The 21,118-nt window shown below is 40.1% G+C and overlaps 1 protein-coding gene across 7 annotated transcripts in view; it reads left to right on the forward strand.

Annotated features, from left to right (window-relative positions):
- LOC102216510 (gamma-adducin) overlaps positions 1-21,118 on the forward strand; it is a 113,550-nt gene that overhangs the window by 47,888 nt on the left and 44,544 nt on the right. For 3 of the 7 annotated variants that reach the window (XM_023334602.1, XM_023334606.1, XM_023334608.1), the window contains exon 1: positions 13,689-14,038. The exons of 3 other annotated variants lie outside the window; for them this stretch is intronic. The gene's annotated coding sequence lies outside the window, so the exon portion shown is untranslated. Of the gene's footprint in view, positions 1-13,687; positions 14,039-21,118 lie in introns of those variants that run through there. One more of the 7 variants, XM_023334607.1, reaches the window with a different exon arrangement.

Here is a 21,118-nt window from a genome sequence, read left to right on the forward strand (position 1 = left end):
CTCTGCAGAGTGTCTAAAATATATTTTTGTTCTAACATTTTTCTTGTAAATAATCTGCCGTCTTTATTCTAGTAAATTCGTGCTGCTTTGCAGTGACATTTTTTTCCCTCACAGCTGATGTTTCTCTGCCAACAGCAAAGGCACATTTGATGTTGACAAAATGGCCAAAGTCCAAGTGGGCAAAGGTTTCTTTTTCATCCATCACCACATCTAAACATCGGTGCCTGTTTTTTTTTTTAAATCTGCGGATGTGGGCGTCTTTAACCTTGATTGAACTGAGAACCCTCAATAGTCGGCCTTGACTTTGATACAAAGCTGTGCCTCCGATGTTAAAGTGCTCCCTTCTCTGTTTCTGGACTACAAAATTGAATGAAGCTGTCTGTTGGGAGGGCGGTTCATGAGCGGTTCTCTGTGTGTGTGTGCTCTGTCTTCGACCTGCAAGGTGGAATAACATCAGAGGGAATCTGGTGGGATGAGGAAGTTTCATAATTTCTTGCCCTTGTGAAATGAAGACTTTCCACTTGGCTTAAACAAAAGTGAACGCTTTCATGAAAAGCCTTGAAGTTACCAAATATAAGGATGGATGTAAGATTTAAAAGGTTTTTTTTTTGTTTTGTTCCCCCCCCCCCAAGTGTCTCACTGAAAAACTCCATAGGATGAGTAAGCTGAAGCACATTCAGCAACACAATCCCATCTGGTTTCACTGCTACTTTCATCTGCGCTCTCAGTTTCCACGTTGTGTTCCTGGTTCTGCTTCTCCGTCTCGATTCTTCTCTCTTTTCTGACGGGGTGGGGTCGCTGCTCGAACGCACTATTTGTTTGGAGTTTCCATGGAAACTTGTGAGCGTCCGGTTGTTTGTGCCTTCATTTGTGTGCAGAAATGGGACTGTAGTTCTGCTTCATGCATAATGATCTCATCCAGACACAAACTCTGACAGACCATATCCGTCTGTTTCCCCGGATTGTGTAATGGATAGTCCCGAGGCACATGGCTCTCACACACACACACACACGCACACACACACTTACACATCTCCATGGGTGACACCCTTCACTGTTTTGTCTGTTTTTTCTGACCACAGACCACAGTTTGTGTAGTTTTCCTGCCTCCATTTGGAATCAGGACTGATTTATAATTGTTTCATAATTTGATTTCTTGATCTTGGCAAAGCTAGACTGGAACTACATTATGTATTTGGTAAAAAAAAAAAAAGAAGAGACAATAAGCTCCTAAGCTCTTCATGAACTGTTGAACTTCACTGTTTTTCATATATTTTGATATTAATGTTGTTAAAATATCTTTGTTGCTCCTACATTATCACCTGGAATCTCCTTGGATCTTGTTGATGTCAAATGTTGTGACTGCAGAGTTACCTGAGTATTTCTGCAGATGACGACAATCTGACTTGTTGTCGTCCACACTGTACACTTTGGTAGTCTGGAATGGACCGAGTGAAAAGGAATGGTGAGTGTACAGTACCCTGTGGTGCTCCTGTGCTTCTGACTACACAGGTCTTTGGTCACAACTGTGGTGTGTTTGTCAGGTAGTCATAGATCCAGGCGATTGTTGAGGCCTCCACCTGTGTCTTCTGGAGTTTCTGACAAAGCAAATCATGCTGGATTGTGTTAAATGAACATGATCCTCACAATGCTGCCTGCTTTGCCCAGATGACAGTGGGTTTGTTGACTGGATGAGTTTTCTTTGGTACCGCACTACGACAAGAGCAAAGAATCATTTTTTTTAAAAATTGGTGGAGTTAAGCAAACTGACAACTAATGAAAATGTTGGGAATGCCATAAAAGTTTGGCTATTTCCTCTAATTTGGAGACAAAATGCTAAAAATCAAAGGCCATCAACGACAAACAGTTTAACTTTGCAGTAGTAGATGACCTTAATCACCGTCTCTGGTCTTCCTCTACTCCTTTTAACCCTTTGAGTCCTATGTTTCAAATCTCCGCATGGATATTTTGTGCTTATTTTAATTGTACAAAGTTCTTTAAGTGTCCTGTGAGTAAATCCATTTGCCCATTTACCCATAACCATAGAAACTTTCAATATATAGCGAGTTATTTTTGTAATTTACCGTCTATTAAAAGACAGCCCTCAGATTAATTTCACTCCCTGCTACAGCAGGAGCAAAATAACCATAATAACCTGGTATCGGCTGGAAAGCGCAATGTCTCCCCTTTCAGAAACTGTTGGATTTTTTCAGATAGCGCAAAGTGTAGCGGAATTACGGTACTGCAAATTTGTCTGTGTCGTCGCAGACGCGTTCGGTTTGGAAGGGTAAATTACGTCGGTTTATCATTTCACTGTGGTCAGTGTAAGTTTTCAACTAAATTACAAAAAAAAATATTAGCAGAGTTTTTGTTGCCTCTTATAAAGTCATGTAACGGTGATAATAGTTTATTTAATTGTGAAGAAACCAATTGTAAAAACTGATCAATTGTGAGAACAGCTGGTGAGCGTTGGGAGAGTGTTAAATACGGACTCCATAAAAGGTGTGTGTGTGTGAAACCAGTGATAATAAGACTCTGTTTGCAGGAACCACTTCATAAGTACCATAAACTGTAAATAAATTGCGCCTTTGCAATGTAATCCTCTACAGAACGGAGGAAAGATCAAACATTTACTTGGGTGACATTTTAAGTGCAATAATGACTTGGAGCAAACTCGTTCTTTGCTCCTTTCATCGTGTATTTGTTCCGTCAAACCGGCTAAGAGTAGGCTCTGGTATCGGCTCTTGCCATAGGGCTTAACCTCTTTGCCTGTTAGTGTTGTCATGGGACAGCGACTTTGCCAGTAAACAGTTTTCTTTATCTAAAGATTCATTCAGCATCACCGCCCCAGAGCAGTCATGAAACAATAGATAATAGCTACTTATTGCAGTTTGTCTCCCTGATTATGAGCTTCTGACTTATTAATTTCACATAATAGTGGTTTGTAAAACAACAATAACAAAAAGAAATAAATCAGAATACTTGAATAGCTTTCAGTAACACTTGTTACAGTGGACCCGGGTAGGCCTGTCACCATAACAAATTTTGCTTGACGATAAATTGTTCCACAAGTTATTGCGATAAATGATAATATTGTTTTGAGACCATTTTTAAGTATTGTAATGGTAATAATGAAATAATAATGAACACATTCTAAAAGATTAGTAAACTTTACCTTCTAATGAACATTTAACACAGGAAGACATCTTAAATATACAAAATAAATAAACAAAACAACAATTAAAATCAATTTTAAAGTCTTTGTAAACAAAATTGTCATTCAAAATAAGGCCTAGTTGAGACTAAAACACCAGACCGAAAACTTTTGTCATCCAGTTTTTGGTAGAAAAAGAAGAAAAAAAAAGAAATAAACAATAAATCATGTCAATGGAAATTATTGAGTTTTAATTTATCATGCAATTAATTGATTTATTGATTATTGTGACAGGCCTAGTCCCCGTACATTTGCAGGCGTAAATGTCTGCCGGCTGTAAATAGCTAAGATCTGCAAATACTTGAGAGCCCTAATATTTCTAAAACTGCCTATTTTAGCTGTTCAAACACCAAATGTACCTTCGTATGCATACATACACACAGTGTAAACCACATTAGCAGAAGCCAACACTAACAGTCTTCCTTATCTCCACTCTAGTGGTCGATCGGCATCAATGGAAAGTGAACGGTGTTCCTGGATTGGCTGCATTGCAGAGCCTAGCCAATAGCATGTCTCACATCATTGAGCAGCTTCCCAGGCTGCTTTTTTTTTTTTTTTTTAAATCCACAAATATGGGAATTTTTCCGTGAATAGTTGGGAACAGTCTTTCACTGAAAAATGATGCTAAAAAAGAATACTGAGCCGTGAATAGGTCCAGGTCCACTGTTATGCAGTTCCAGCTGCAAGTCGATTGAGAAACGCCTCAACCAGCTTTACACATCGAGAGACTTCATTTGTTCCCCTTTATTCTTTGCAAACTATCTCAAGCTCAGTCAGATTAGATGGAGAGGTTCTGCCAATTTTTGAAGACTGGCCACAGATTCTCAGCTGGGATGGACTGAACTTTCTTCAGCATCAAGACATTTTTGCTGGCCAGGTGTTTGCTCTCTCAGTCGTTGCAGCAGCGGTTAGGAATTACGTTTTTTGTAGAGTTTTTTCAGAAACAACATCCCTCCTGATACTCTGCTAATTCCAAAATAGGTTACACGGATGGGTTTAAAATGCAAAAGCGTGGTTTTGGTTTGCAATGAATCAGTCTTGATTACATGGCTCCAATTGATGTGAAAGGTTGATTATGTATGAATGAAATGACAAAGAGAGGAATTTCAAATTGAAGCTTTACTCCCGCACCCTTGTTTAGAGCAGTTTGTCATCCGGTCAAACAAACATTTTCGCCGCCGTGTCTGGGATAAAGTTTGTTTTTTTGGGGGTTTTTTTGATTTGGAAGTTTTTCAAAAAACCCCCACAGACACTCCGACACAATTGAGTTTACTTTTAGACCACCAGGAAAGCCGTCTGAATTTGAATGCAGCTCTCCGTCCTGGAGCACAACACTCGTTGTGCATCAGAGGAGTTTATGCTTTTATTGCAAACAAAAACCGCAGAACAAAAGCTTGTAATTTGATGCGGCCACCACAAGAGTCTCTCTAAAGTGGAGCATGCCGAACTGAACTGTGACGCCTCAAGGAATCCGCGCACAGAATCCTTCGGGAAGGCTTTGATTTGAGTCGCGGACCGGTTCCGGGTCACCGGGCGTCTGGCTCTGAGGACATACGCCGGCAGTTAGCAGCTGAGATACCCGGGCAGGAACTGTTTTTGTTTGCGTGGTTGAAGCAAACGGGGACTTTTCCAACTGTGTCTGCCACTGTGTCATTACCAGCTGTAATTACAGGGTGATTATCCTCAGCAGCTGGCAGTGTGTTTGGGCTTGTGCGTGTTTGTGTGCAGAAGCTTTATTCTTGTTTCATCTGCACTTATTTGTTTGTGACTATTTTAAAATAGTTGCTAATTCCTCAAAATGACCTAGAAGAATAAACAAATTTCATTGCCTTGAAAAAAGAGTTGGATTCTGTAAAGCGTTGGTGACTAACCATGGGCCAGAACAGACTGTTCCTGCATATAAAACTCAATACATTATTATTTTTTTTGTTAATGTTGTGCTGTTAACACAAATAATTCAAGCAAAAATAAGTGACATCATCTAATTTACTTCATCTCAAACCAAAAGGCAATACTCAATCCTGCTTTCCAGCTGACTTTTTTTATTAATAAAGGCTCTTAGTTTAATGTATGTCTGTGTTCTTATTGCGTTTTAGTTTATCTTTATATCATTTTAAGTAATTGTGTACATTTATCTCTTTTTATTGTTGCGATTAATATGATTTACAAGAAGTTATGTTTTTTTTACCATCTTTGTCTCATTTGTTTGTCTTGTTGTTTTTCTGTTTCATTAACGCCTGCTTTCGCCGTGTGATTTTTCTATGAAATTTCTTTTCCCCTTTCCAAATTAGATGAGAGAACCCAAATAAAGATGTAATATTCATTTTAACTCTCTGCTGTTTAAGGGATTAAAAATATACTGGACTTATAAGTAAATCCATACAAAGTCATGAAATGTGCTTTCCTAGGAATTTGAGGTTTACACAGCAGCAGAAATACTGAGTTTAGTTCAGTTTGCGAACCTCTAGAGACAAAGCAGAAATCAGTGTGTTTAACTACCTTGCTAACTTTCTTGGCTGCCTAAGGAAGAGGGAAAAAATTATTTTGGCTAAAATTCATGCCTTTACCTTTCACTTTGACTTGACAGGATCACCTTAATTTGTGAAACACCATTTGGTAGGAATACAAGCCTCAACATGTCATTGACCAGAACCTTTCAGGTGAATTGGTAGACAAGAAATCAAGCCAATGCTGAACCGAGTTGACCAACGCTGAAGGTTTGGTTGCCTGGGTTACCGTGCTTATGCACACCAGACCAGACGACCCCAGGTGTTTATTGAAGTCCTGTTGTGGAATACTTCATGCTACTGGTACAAAGTGGTTGAAATGCATCTCACAGCTTTGATTCAGAGGAATTGTGGGATGGAAAGCTTCAAAGCATCATTTTTGTCTCCAAGCTCACTTTCATTGTAGCGGCTTCCGTGTTACATTTCCTCTACAGCCTCTTGTAATCATGCAAATAACCGCAACCCGATACCCTACGTGCTTCTTTTCCTGATTGAGCTCAGCTTTGTTGTCCGTTTAGCCATTTGTTTGATTATCGTAGAAATCTACCAGATTAAAGGAAATAATAAAATATGAAAGGAAATACATGACAACATGGGTTTGTGGCAACAAAGGGCTCTGTTCCAAATATTTACTCTGCGTTTCCCCGGCGTTTAGGAAAAGGAGTGTGAAAACTGTCGTCTGATTGGCTGTCGCTGCTGTGAAGGCAGCCGTATGCAGGTACAGTGGACTATTTGGATCAGGTTTTGAGCTTCCAAGTGTGATCGTGAGTGCAGATAAACATGTGAGAATGCACTGAAAGAACACCAGCTGTAAAAACAACTTTTCTACTTCTATAGATTATAGATTCTATTATCAGCCATCATAAATATTTCAGATCATTTTAACAAGATATCAGGGAAAGTGCTGGAGGGAAATGAGTCAGGCTTGTAACAACCCCTGTCAGCTGCTTTGTAAGAAAAAAGTGTAATGCTGTCGTCCAAGAATGGGGAAAAATTTGGTTTTTGCATTAATTCAGATCATGTAAAATATACAGTCGTGATATAGAAACTAAAGGAGCATGTGAAATGCAAAGCAGCACAATTAAAAAATATTTGATGATGTGCACTGCTGGTCAGCTTGCTGAAGCAAGGCTGCTGCACTTTGCCATCAATTTTCTCTTAAACCAATGGATTTATTTATACATCTTTATCTTGTCAATTTTAAACTTAATTGGGATAAATTGTTTTTTTTTTTTTTTTTTTTTTGCTTTTCTTACCTTTGAAAAAGTTCATGACCTTGTATGTTGCATTTAAATGCAGTTTGCGGAATAATAATAATAATAAGAAAAGCAAAATAATCGGAAACATTCTTCTGAGCTTTTTGTTTCCCGACCTGAGGTCTCATTTGACCAGGGTGGGGTACTGGGTGGTAACGTCCCACTGTCACTTCCAGGCCCTATTCAATCTTACTTGAAGGAGGATGCAATCTCCGTAAAAATACACCCAGAGATGCATTGCTTCCTTAATCACCCACCGCCTCTTATTCTTTAGAAGTTTATTATTAGCACTTGAACCTTAAGGCACAGAGAGACCTTCGTAATCACACTGGCGGTCCTTGTGTCGGCGTGTTCCTCATCCTCGCTGCCTTTACTCGAACAGCGACCGCATTGTTCCTCTGCCGGTCGGCGAACGTGAACCTGTCCAGGTGCGTTAAACATCAGCTGCTCTCTAAATACCTCTTTACCACTCAGATGTGGATTAGTGACTACTTAGGATCCGTCCTGAACAAACGGAAAGCTAGATGGGCTGCTAAGAGCCGGATTAATGGTGGAGTGTGTCAGCCTTAAAGGTTTCCGTCTCTTTACCTGGAGAAATGTTACTTTAATTTATCCCTGTAGATTAAAACTGCAACACTCAACAAAAAAAGATCACTGCTGTTGTTGAATCTGTAACACAGATTCTTTGGTAAAGACGAAAGTTAACATTTATTGCAGGTAAATTTTGAATTTTTAAGCAAAACAAAGTGCAAAGATTGGAGGTTGCAGATAACAAGTTACTATGCTCTTCATCAATTTGTTCAAGTTTTTCCCTTGTGATGTTGCATTTGAGGTGAACACCAGGAACAAGCAATACTGGGGCCCAACATGTAGCATTATTCTGCCTCCCAGGGGCCAGCTTGGGCCCTCTGTTATGTGGGAAAAGAGAATCCGAAGTAAAATTAGTCAAAACAAGCTTGTTTTGTCTCGCGACCCTTCACGAAGCAAATCATAATCTGTTATAAAAAAAATACCACAACTGTCGCATTTCTCACTGTGGGGTCTGCCGAGGCAATTAAATGTATTTTTTCTTTTGCACGTAGCCGAGAAGCCTCAAAGTGAACTGAAGTGTTTATAGATTCCTAAATCTCTGGCGTCACTGCACATGCCCCCCTTCCGCCTCTCGTGTTACCGCCTGGCATTTGATGTAACTCTGTCCGTTGTCGGTACTTTGGCAGTAAAAAGCCGTCAGCCTCTGCGAGGCCGGCCCTTCTCTCTGCTGTGCGCTTTTCTGTTTTTGTCCGCAGCTTATCACAGAGCTCAAGGAGCGAATGACTACCAACAGTTGGATCGTATTATTTGAAAGTGCTGTGGTGTGCAAAGGCCTCATTAATCATTTGACTTGATAATAGTTGAGCAGTAATGGTAGAGTGTGCAGCAAACAAACCCGACTGCGGCTGAGATTAGTCTGACCATGTCTGCGTTATGTCACACCAGTCGAAGTGAAGTAAAGACTGAAGTAAAAACAGTTGTTTTGGTTCCTGCTGGGCTGTAATTACTTTATGTTCAGAGACAAGCTGGCTGTTTTCAAGCAGGAGGACGTGAGCGCAGGGACGATGTCTTGAAGTCGTCCCTGCTGGATTTGCAGCGGGCTGCATCAACACTGAATTTGTTTTGTGAAGAAAATAAAGGTTTAAGTTTTCAAAGTAAAAAAAATTTATTAAATACAATTCTGTAGTTTGAGATGATCTAAGAATTTTCATTAAACAGGAAACAAAATAAATTTTATATATAAAGACATCATTTAGATTTTTTTAAATTTCCAACATGAGCAGTCACAACTTATTTAAATTAGGGCACAAATGGCATCACTTCATTCAAAGTATATTAATTTAAGTCTCGATTATATTTTTTTCATTACTGCTCTTTATTTTACCATTGTTTACTTTGTTATCTTTATCGTGTAAAATATGCTACAGAAATGACTCGACTTTAAAATAATGAATCCTATTAAAAAACAGCTTTATCTGCTTCACTTCCTGTCAAGCTGCTGGGTACAAATAAAGTTACCTCCTTTGCGATTTTCTTGTAATTTAATTTCATAGAGCAGCTGCGTGAGCAATTCCTCTGAGCAGAATATTGTTCCTTGCCGTGAAGAGGTCACAGTTGGATGGAGAAGTGAAGCAATCATGTGGTGTTCCTTGGGTTCATAGTTCTTGTTTGTTGATACAAACCGTCTGTGGCCCCTCAAGCAGTCGCCCTGCTGATTTCTCTGCATGCATGTGACGCCATTCAAAGAAATCCGTTTCCTTTACATTGTTAGCAGGACCCAGATATTGAGAATTAAGACATGTTCGTGATATGTTGGCGTGTAAATGTGTTGTTTTTATTACCTCTGCAGGTCGCATTACAAACGCATGGCTGACGTCTTAGTTTAGCTATGGGAGCAAGGTGGGGTCGGGTCAAGTTACGGTTTGGGCTTAGCTGTACCCAGTGCATAGTGTGTGATGTCTTTATATAAATAGCTGTACAAGTTTGTTGTGTAGGTTTCTGTTTTTTGAAGCGGAGGTCTTCTTTAGGAGAAAACCGATGTTTCACTGGGAGGTGTGGTGTGGAAAAGGGAAGCCATTACTCTGACTTGACTAAACGGCAAAAGAAGCCAGTTTATTGTCGTCTTTTCACACAATTTGGTTTCTACTGTCACTGTTATTGGTGTATAAAAAACTCTATTTAAAATAAATGAACGAAGCTCAGCCTGGTGGGATGGCAAGTAAAGTCTGGTAGCCCGTCAGGCTTATAACACACTGAGGGAATGCCTGACTTTGGTGTTTGCACCTAATTTGCTAGCTAAAATGAGCTTGTTGCCAGTTAAACAGAAAGAAAGGAAGAAAAGTTTCATGCTGATATTTTTCTTTTTCATACTTATGACTTAAAACACTGAAATCATATTCCAGATTTCCAAGCTGTGTAGAAACTCAGAAACACAGGCCTCTGACATCACAGTGATTATCCTAGGATACCATTAAGTAATGAACCAAAATCCAGCTTAAAGCATATAAAACCAAATCAGGATGAAATTCTCACAAGTTTTCCTCCCCTAAACTGAGTAAAAAAAAACCTGAGTTCATTCATTTTAACTGAGTCAGAGGCAAACCTCTCCACCAGAAACACTGCTATCCTATCTTTGTTCTTTTTCTTCTTCTTCTTGTGATTAATTTCTTGCATGAGCAATGACACAGTCTCACCACTTAGTATGAGGTATGGCAAACAGTGCACCCTGAGGCAGGTTTGAACTGATAACAGAAGTCCAGACAGAGATGTCTCAAAACAATGGAGGGTTGTGCTTTGGCAGGTTTTCAGGCTCGGCGTGAATCACCCGGTGGGGCTTAATGGTGTGGCGTCTCCTGTGGTGTTGATACGGTTTATCTTGTAGGAGCGAATACCAAAAAAACAACCCTTTATCATCTACGTTATCAGGTGATGCGGTCAGAATGGACTGCCGCTATTTATTACCGAAGGCATGTAAGCCAAAAAGCTTTTGGCATGTAACCCGACACCTGCTCAAACGTTTGCATAAGTTGGATGGTTTATTCCGTCAAAGCAGCGATCGTTTCCAAGACAGTTGGAGCTTAAGTATCAGTTTAGTCAGGGAAGCAGTTGATAAATCACATAATGTGAGTCTTTTTTGAATGTGAGCCAATAAATATGGGTCATGCTTTTCTAACGGCTCCAGAAGATTTTTTTTGTTCATCTCCTACCTTCAGTGCTGCTTTTTTTTTGTTGTTTTTAACGCATCATCTTGCACTTAAGTCCAGTAATTGCTTCATATTTGAGTCCACTGGTTTGTTTTGGCAACCATCTCTGAAGTTTTTTTCTTATCAACTTTAATTCATATTTAGTACGGTTCATAATAAACATCACAGCTATAGACACATCCTTTCATAAGAAAAAAAGATGAAAATCCCAGTACTTTTCAGATGCTGTGGAAACGTATTTGCCTCAATACAAATTTTTTCTCTATTCTTTTGCTTTTTTTTTTAATACAATTAAGGTTTTACATAAACGTTTAGACTGAATCCCGTGAATATCAAAAGGCAGTTCTTAGTTGATTGACTTTTCAAGGGTAAAATGTTGTGAAAATCAACCTGACCGTATGTAATAAACAGAATAAAAGTTTTTGCCTCTCGTTTTATGTCCTATGGACGACTGAGGCACAATGGTAGGAGTGGTCCTCTTGCAATGCGATTCTATTTTCCTCCTGTCACATGTCGATGTCCTACAGTGAGAGTCATTATCCTCAACGAGAAATAAAAAATATTCAAAATGACTCAATTTTATACTTTTCTCAAGTCATCTTTGGCTTCGTAATCTTCGTAAGCAAACACTTTTTATTAGCACTGTAAAGGTTGCTAAATGTACATTTATCTAAACTTGGCCGCTGAAGGCTCATAGACTTACAATTGAACTTTTGTTTGTGCAGCTTTACATAAATGTGAAATACTGTCAGAGATAGACGTTCAAATCAGAGAGCTGTTGAGATGAATGAGTCAGCGAGTTTGTTTCAAGCAAACAGCGACGCAGTAAATCCAGGCCTGGCCTGACAGATTGCTGACAGGTTTTGATTGTTTGGCTCCTCGCACGTATGTGACTTGTGAACTGGATTACAGTCAGTTATTACAAGAGGAAATGCAGGTGCCGTGTTTGTCCCACCAGCATGCTTAGCGTTGACGCAGCTTCTTCACCACAGATGGAAATCTGTGCTGCACGATTCCACACCTGAGGAGTTCAGCTACTTCTACAGGTTAAGTTCTTCATCTAATTTTTATGAAAAAGTTTGTAGTTTGTCTATAATATCATATCTTGTCGCCTCAATCTAGGCGCTAGTTGGAATTTTTAGAATTATTTTGCACATATTTATGTCACATTTGGAGCTTTGTTGTATTTCGCCAACATGGGAATGGTACATGGTTCTTGTCTGGTTTAAAGCTCATCCTTTTTGCAGGTTTGACCTACTGATACCAATTTTAGAGCATCATTTTAAATACTTATTTCTAAATGTTGGCAGTCAGTGATTGTTTATATTAACAGCAGAGGCGATGTCACACTGTGTGTATGAGTGGGAGAACGGCCTATGTAGATCGGGATCTTACAAACTTAAGACAAAAATTATTATAGAAAGGATATTTTTACCTGTCCCTAATATTCTATGTTAGCAGTTATCACAAGCAAAGGTCAACCACAGATGCCAGTTGTATTTCCTAAGGAATGTATTTCTTTACCTTAACTCAGATTGCTGAGGTTGAAAGCTCAAAAGGTTAAAAAAGACCAGCTCATTGTTTAGTTCTCTCATTATCTGCCGAATGCCTTGTGGTCTCTTGCATAATGAAGAAACCACAGACAGCAATGCAGTTTCTATGTCATAAATTAACCTGTTATAAAGATTTTCGACCAGAAATGTGAACTGAGAGTTTTGTGCTCGGCTGAGCAAAGTGCAAGTGGCGTACAGTGCCCACCTTGGCTTTGAACTACCATTAGCTGTAGTCAGCGTTGACATGTATTTACATCGACCCTGGTGTGCTTGGAGGCATAATCGTGCAGCGGATACACAGGATAGCCATCAAAGTGCTACTGAACAATCAGAAAGTCTGTATCACAGCCTTTCATAGTTTTGTGCTGCACTTAGTTGTGTTGTTTTTACTCAAGAAAATCAGAGATGGCACCACAGTTTTTTAGGGGCGCACCAATAAATCAGCCCTGATTTCCCTGCATTTCTGAAAACTCCATCTGTGTTATGCTGCATGTACAATATCCTGGTTAGTATTAAATAGTTTGCAGATGATTAGCAACTGCTTCTGATAACTTGTTTAAACCCTTCATTCTTCCATTCTGATACCAAAAAACTGCTAATTTTGAAGTTTGATTCAGGCCAATCCAACTTAAAAATGTCTGATTACCTTTTTTTTTTTTTTTTTTTTAGTAACCAGCCAATTTTTTTTCACATCGGTGTTTATTTATAATAATGGTTGCTTCGGCCCTCTATATGATTTCCCATGGGATAACATAAACTAAAATAAACTTCAGGTGTTCAGCTGATAAGTTTGGGGTTGTGTATAACTTGTAAGGGTAAGTGGCATTTTGTGACATTAACAAAAATTAACAGGCTAATCATGCATTTGATGTCTGACCTTCAAACTGATGTTCACACGGTTTTTGACCTTTGACCGTGAGTCATTTCGTTTAGAATAGCCAAGCGGTTCTGAATGTGTGTTCACTGGCGAGTCGGATAAACCTGCTTTGGAGTAGCAGACGCAGCAGTAAAAGGCATCCAGTTGCTTCTGCTGTAGCAGGTTGTGTGGCTCGTAAACACTGACCTTTAGTACGGTTGCCCAGAGGGGGGTGGAGGGGCCAAACGGGGGTGTGGAGAGGGATGTGAAGACGGAGACGGCCAGCAGCGATTGTGGAATGTGGTAGACAAATCAGAGGGGGAATAGATCAAGAGGGAAAAAAGTGTTGGAAAAAAAAACAGTGTAGGAGAGAGAGAGAGAAGGAGAGAGAGAGAAGCAGAGGAGGAGGGGTGATTAGTGTGTGAGCTTGAGCTCTGATTGGTCTGTATATGTGTGTGTTTGAGCAGCGGCTCTGTGTGTGTGCACCTCTAGGCCAGTGGGCGGGGGATTAAACCCGCATCACGTGGTCTCTTTAGCTTCTTTTCCACACACAAAACACACACACACCCCTCCTCTACTCACACACACACTCACAGCTGTTTATACTCCTCTCTCCGATGAGCAGCGGAGCCATCAGAGAGCAGAGGCTGCAGGAGTCCGGAGGAATCGGAATCGTACGGGAAAAATCTGGACGACTAGTGTTGATTTTTTTTTTCTTTCTTTCTTTTTTCTCATCAACTACACGGCTTTCACTTTCTGTCATCCCGCTCTTCCTTCTTTTTGCGTATGTCCGTCCCGGCTGCTCCGTTGGAATCTGGAGTACAGACACGGATCAGCAGCAGAGTGAAAACAGAGACATGAGTTTCAGCCTCTGCTGCCCGCTCTCTCCCATTCACTGACAGAAGAGGGGAACACAAGGTTGGTCAGACTCCGGGTTACAAGTTTAAACGTCGCTCTTTTGTGTCAGTACACTTGATTTAACCTTTGTACTTCTTTTTGTGTTGTGATCACACATTCAGCACTCCTCCATGGCCATTGCATTTTGCAGAAAGACCATCGCTCCATCTACCAGCTGCCCTGCTGGGGACTTGAACCGACCTCTGGTTGTAGTTTTGGGGGGAATTCCTTGTTGCTATCACGCTCTCGGAGAGAAACACTCCTGCTCCATAAACGCGCTTAGCAGTCACAGTGCAGTGAGTGTGAGCGCCAGTGCAGATTAGCCCTGATTATTATCTCTAACGTGAAGCTCTGGAGGTTGTCTGGAAGGAAGATCGAGCTGTTGCACTGAGTCATTTAAAACAAAAAAAGCAAACAAAAATAGATGGAACGCAGCTTAAATGAAACATTCGTATGAGAATCGGATGCAGCTCTGCAACCCTAACCAAACGTTTCACTGCGTTTCATTCAGAGGAAACAAACTTTCGTCACGTTTTGTTGACGCCGCCGCATCGCGTAAGCTGGAGTGTTTGCCGCGCTCGCTTTCCTCACGGTTTCCCCGCTTGGATCCGTCTTGCAGGCATGTTTAGGCACGGAGATCAACCTCACTTTCCCCTTGAAATTCAATTAGCTTCGATTCACGTCAGTCCTGCCTTCTGCGTGGATTTAATCAGCAAAGTAAAGATTTGTTTCCAGCATTGTTGCTGTTGGCTGGTGACAGAACCCAAAAGGGTGGTTTCGTCTATTTATAGGGAGACGCAAGCAGGCCGGCTTTGAAGATACGATTGTTGTGTTTGTGTCAGTGAGGGAGAGACGGAGGGTATTGGTTGATGCCTTTCTCAGTGGCATTTGCAACTACCTGAAATGTCATCATGGATTCTAGTTGTTTGTGCAGTTCTTACAGCACTGTCAGAAACAGCACAGATGTTGATGTAAAAAGGAAAAAGTCACCCCATGAGTTGCACCAGACCAAGAGGTGCAGCAGATATCACCGTACAGCGGTAACTTTCCAGATGAGGCGGTTATCTTGCGATGAATGTAAATAGCTGGTGTGGGGGTCTAAATCAGCGGATCGTATCTTCTGGATCCTGTCCTGTCAGTACAGCGCAATGGTTGAGAGACACACAACAGGAGTGTGAGGCAGCTAGAGATTGAGGGCAGGACTATTTCTGTCAGCTGAAATGACAAGGGAAAATTGAAAGCAGCCATGCATCAACTGGGTGTGACTTCTCTGCTTTTGTTTAGTTCAGCTGCACCAGCCTGGTGAGATAAAAAAAAAAATAACGTGAAAAAATTATTTAAGTCGTTTAAAAAGAGTGAAATGCTCTAAAACAACCTATTTTAGATTAAGGTCGTAATGTAAGACATCACCTTCTTTGTTGGTAAAGCCGTTCGTCTTGCGGGTTTGATTGATGTCGCACTACAAAAACAGAAAATCTTACCAAATTTTTTGGGTCTAGTTTCCAGTGCAAATATCTTTAGTTTCATTTTATTTCAAGTATACTAACTTACAACAGACTTTTAAGCAAGATATAGAGGCTTGTTTCAAGTAAATAATTCCTTAATATTGATGAAAAAATTCTTGTTCTATTGGCAGATTATTACACTTATAACGAGACATTTTTCACAGGTTATAAATTAATCTTTCTGCCTATTGAACAAGTACTTTTTCATCAATATTAAGGAATTATTTATTTGAAACAATCCTCTGTATTGTGCAGTGAGAGTAAGACAACTGTGTATGACAACTATGAGCAAAAATACTTCAGTTTTATGGTATTTACAGTCAAATGTAAAACTAACATCTACTTATGTTTTAGGAAACAAGAAAACTGCTGCCCTATCAATAATCAAACATATTTATTACAGTACAATATATAGTTTTTGTGGAACCAAAATGTGTTTGGAATTGTTGACTAATAGTTTTCTAAGAGTTGTTAAGTTGTATTTTTCATGCTGATGCAATATTTAGCCAGTAGGTCAGAGTCTCACAGCAGCAAAAGTTCACACCACACAAATGACATTGCCAACAATGCTAAAGGTCACATAGAGGGTGAAGAACAGCTTAGAAAGAGAGGACAGAAGACAACGGGCATCGAACCTGAAATCACCATGGTGAGATTTTGTAACATAGTGCAGCTCTGGTTAAGACGGTGCAAATTAAATCGGCAAGATACGGCTCTGCTGTTTAATCTAATGTAATAATATATATAACATGTGTAGTGAAGCAGAGTTGGACATCATAAGCACCCATGGTTGTGTCTGGCTAACCGTAAATATCTCAATTCGAAGAAATGTGCCGTTGTTGTAATCATGGGGAAAAGGAAAAAAATGTCTGCCATCTTTCAGCCAGCTGACTGGTAGCGCACAGCCGCATGTGGAGGAGGGGCAGCTCTCTATGCTCCACATAGGGGAGAAAACTCTGGCAGGAGTTCAGGAAAGTAGAACATACTTATCAGAGTTGAATAAACGGATAAATGAAAATGCATTAGTCAAAGTGAAACGTTAATAATATCTGGGAGTCGGTGAAGGTTCCTCTGAATGAATCGCTTCTGTTTATTTGCACTGAAGTAAAGACTGATGCACCAGACTGGAAGACTCAGTCTGCATGGGGCAACTGTCATCCAGATATGTGCAGGCTGCCCCCATAACACAGAACATTGCCCCCTTGAGGCAAAGCCTGATAATGACAGCTGATATCATGAGGAATAACAATCCAGGTGTTTCCCACTTGGCCCCTGATGGAATCTGTCCAATCACTGTCAACAGAAAATACAATGCTTGGGTTTGAACTTTTTAATAGTTCTACTTTATTTTAACAACATATTTTGCCTTACATATATTTCAATATATATCTATGAAATATATTTTCATATATTGTGAATCTTTTGCCATACTTCCTACAAAGTACCCCATGTTTTTGTTTTTTTAACTGAGTGTGCAGGACTTGAAGAACTCTGTTTTAGGGCCTTTTTTTCCCGTTTTCCAGCATAAACGCATTCCCAGAAGAAATGAAGCATGTGTTGCGTAATTGTTCAGTGATTGGTGCGAATGACATTAGTATTTCTTGATCTAGTGTTGCACATCTGTGTAGAGACACGCAAACATTGGCTCCAAATATCAGACTAACAGTTCAGCCATATTTATCCTATAAGGAGAAGACGAAACATGAGGCAGGTTGGGCCATTTGCACTAAGTAAAAGTTGATTTTCTTTTAAAGTAGCAGTGAAGGCACAAAATAGCGTCATAGACATTGACAAGATAACAGAGATTAGCTCTTGTTATTAACCCTAATGTGCAACTTTGGAGGTTGTTTGGAAATAACTGGTTATGACCAACAACAGCAACCAGGTGTCTGCTTTGTGATGTGATCTGTCTTGTTGTCTGGTTTTAATGTCACCTCAGAGTTTACGTAACCTCTGCAAATGGAAACAACCTTTATGGATAGGAAGGCATAAAGTTACATTGGCTCTCCATTTTTTCCATACATCTGTTTGGTCCATCAATGAAATTTAGTGGAAAGATTGTCTAAAATATCAAGTCATTGCAGGACCCGGCTGTGGGTGGCTGCTTAATATTTTTCTTGATGCCAAACACTGGATTTTGATGAAATGTCAGTAAATAGCCCTACTAGAATGCATCTCTGCTGCTAATAAGAACCTTATGGAGTAAAAACACATCCTTTAAATAAAACGTTTTATTTAATTATTATTATTATTATTTATCTAATTTAGAATGTCAGGTAGTAGACTAAATCTGGCATTTATTTTGGAAATCGGGTTTTAGATAATCGATTTTTACTTAAAAGATAATTTAGTGAATCACTCAATTGTGAAGGAAAAGGACTCTTAGCTGTCTTATATTAAAACTTTTTTGTTTAAACTGGTAATGAAAAACCTTGAATTTTCATCCAATGACAGAAATTACAGTCATGCTGTTTTTTATTTGAATCTACCTGTGGTTTGGAGTAAACATGGAAGTCTTGTTTTGTTTGCATTGCCGTCATGGCGTGTTCAGCAGAAAGGGTCGCTGAGGGTCACGGGGTGAGAGGTGGGGGTAACCTTGCCTGGGGCTCCAGTTGCTCTCCAGCGCCCTTCAGTAAACACGGCTTGCCTCATCTATCAGCCGCACAGCTGTGAAGTTCAGATCAATTCCCATCCAGCGAAGTCCGCCAGTGTCAACGGGCCGTTGTGTCTGTAACTTCCAGTAGGTTACTGAGTTTATTTTGATCGAGAGAGAACAGCCTTTGTGTGCTTTGTGCAAATGAACCAAACACCTGCGGTGGTGTGGGAAACACAAACAAAACCAAAATGCAGCAAAGAACTTTCCACCTCAACTCGGAGACATTCAATATTTCCGGGATTTGGAAATACAATTATCTATTGATCGGCACACTGGGAGGTGGAGTTTATACGTGTGTGTGGGCGTGTGTGTGTGTATTTTGCTGGGAGTTGAGTGTGAGTTGGGGATGTTACTTTATTTTGGTGGGACTCCAACTGTTGCATTCACCAATGCAAGAATCCCACTCATGCAGCAAATTTCAAGCCTGGGCTTTTCCTGTCAGAGGTTTTACAAAGTATTCTGAATACATTTTACTTTTACCTTTTTAGAATGTTTTTTTTTTGCTCACTTTTGACTTTGATTTATCTTAAGGTAACACCAGCAGATCAAAAACTGCACAGTAATGTATCCAAAAAAAACACATATAGTCTCTTAAATCACCTACTTCAGTTTGTATTTTTTTCGTTGCTTTGGTTCAGTTTTTTTTGTTTTTACTGTATTATATTCTGTACATGTGAGTCCTCTGTAAGCAGAGCGCTGCTGCAAGGACGATGAATTCTGCATTGGGTTACATAACTCGATTCTCCCCAGCTGCCTTCAATTACAGAGGGTTTTCCTGTGATGTCTTTTATTCATTTCTGTGGTATAAATCAGCCTTAGATGGAGAAGAAGGTTAAAAAGTACAATGTTTCCTATTTTCCTAGTTTATGTTTAGAAGTAAAAACCACTTAGGAAGTAATGGGTGTGTAACAAGTTGTAGCTCAAGGCCCCTGGTGTGTGCAGATTCTACATCTATGAGTGAGAGGGTGGTGGATATTTTTCTATTTGTGTGTTACGTCAGTAAGTACTAAGTCCACCCAGAAGGTTTTAGCTGGGTTTCATTTTTGCTAAACAAAAGTTTTGTCATCTGTTGAAGCTTTTACATTTTGGCAGGCTTGTGAAGTTCATGAATAACTTTGAATTTTACATTTTCTCCAAAAGAAAAGTACTGTAAGATGTGTTGACATTCAGACAGTCAGTTCTCTGTTGGAGAACCTTTCATGGTCTTTTATGGTCTGTTGTTTTGGTAGAGATATTCCACAAAGGTTTTCCACATATATCTGAACTGATTTAAAGTCGTCATGTTAAAATATTTGGTCATAAATGTGTTGAATATTATCACAGACTCTTATCGGTTCTCCAAATAAAGTCTTGTAAAAACATTGCTTGGTCGACGTCTCTCCGCGTGGGAGGGTTTATTTTGTCTGCGAGCGAAGCCTCTGCTCCACTGGCTGAGCTACGTGTTGCTAGGCTAATCCTGGCCATCTCTATAAGTGGCATTTGACCAGAATGAGCTGCTTAGTGGCATCTGTCAAACCAAATAGCCCCTCCCACCCCCTTTACCTTCCTCCCATCTTCTGAGGTGACAGCAGTGAGGCTGTAAACCAAGGAAGGAGTCACTTGTGGAAGAGCGAGGACGAAATTGCGACAACGTCGGGTTTCTAAAGAGAGAAATCAGTGGGATCTGCTTCTTTAATTCTTTCCTGCTTTCCTTCTTCCACAAACCATCTGGCAGCGTTCTGCTTAGCTCCACCTCTTCCTAATTCACTACCTGATTACTAACAGAAGCCATCGACTCCTGGATGATCGTTCTTTTTTTCCCTCTTTTTTAGATTTTCTATTCTCTTTTTATTTTCCTTTTCGTAAAGCTACAAAGCCTTGCTTTTTTTTTTTTTTTTTTAACTAACTTGCAGCAACTCGTGCATCCTGTAGAGAACTTGTTGTCATGCCAGCTGACCTGAGAATGAACAGTGGGAGTAAACCAGCTCCCAAACTGGTCAAGGCCTGCACGTTCTCCCCTCTGAATGACCTGCACTTACTGGTGACGTGTGTGTGGGTGGGTGCGTGTGTGTGTGTGCGCGGAACAACAGCTCCGCTGTCGGGACGCGGCATCGACACAATGAAACGTACCTCTCTGAGGGCCGATAAAAGGGCCCGTCCCCTTCCTGTTTGACGAGCGCACAGCGCGATGCTGTTTGTCTCATCTGTCAATGACAGACGAGTCATTATCTTGTTTGCTGTTAAATCTGATTCTCCTATGCCTGGAGTTTTCCATTCCTCTGGGTAGGGCTGGGCTGTAGCACTGCAAAACTACAAGATCTGAAAAAGTATTTTTGGTCTGGTTTCTAGGGCACATAGCTTAATACACTTGACAAAAGACAAAACTAACTTCCAAGTGCCTTTTCAGAAAGGTGTAGGAGGTTGTTTTAAGTAGAAAATTCCCGAAAGTAGGGGCTCGCCGATTGCAGTTTTCTGGCCGACCACTGATCTTTGAAAATCCTGACTTGTCAATTCCCATTTTGGCCTATACTGGTTTTTTTTTTCTCTTTCTTTTTGTCTGAAAAGTCACTAAAAATAGTGATAAAGTCTTTCATTTGGCAACAGCAGGGTGATAGATGGAAGAACCTGTAAACAGCATAAGTATCAGTCATGCGCTCCCTAAATCTATACTTTATAGAGGAGCGTGTAGAGAAAAACCTGCTGCTAACACAAGACAGACCCCAAAAAGTTGTACAGCTGCAGCTACAGGCGAAGCTCATTCTAAGTAATGGTACAGGTGACTACATTTATGTACTGTTAGCAATTTGGAAAAATCACAGAAGAGCTCCCCAAAAATCCACAAAATTTTCAGATTTTAACTTGACAAAATGTGGGAAGGTTCAAGGGCCTGAAAAATGTTTGTCGATCACTCTCATTTGCCCGTAGTTATGAAGTCTTTGCACTAGAAATAAAGAAGCAAAT

This window comes from Xiphophorus maculatus, chromosome 5 (genome assembly GCF_002775205.1).
Source record: "Xiphophorus maculatus strain JP 163 A chromosome 5, X_maculatus-5.0-male, whole genome shotgun sequence".
NCBI classification, from domain to species: domain Eukaryota; kingdom Metazoa; phylum Chordata; class Actinopteri; order Cyprinodontiformes; family Poeciliidae; genus Xiphophorus; species Xiphophorus maculatus.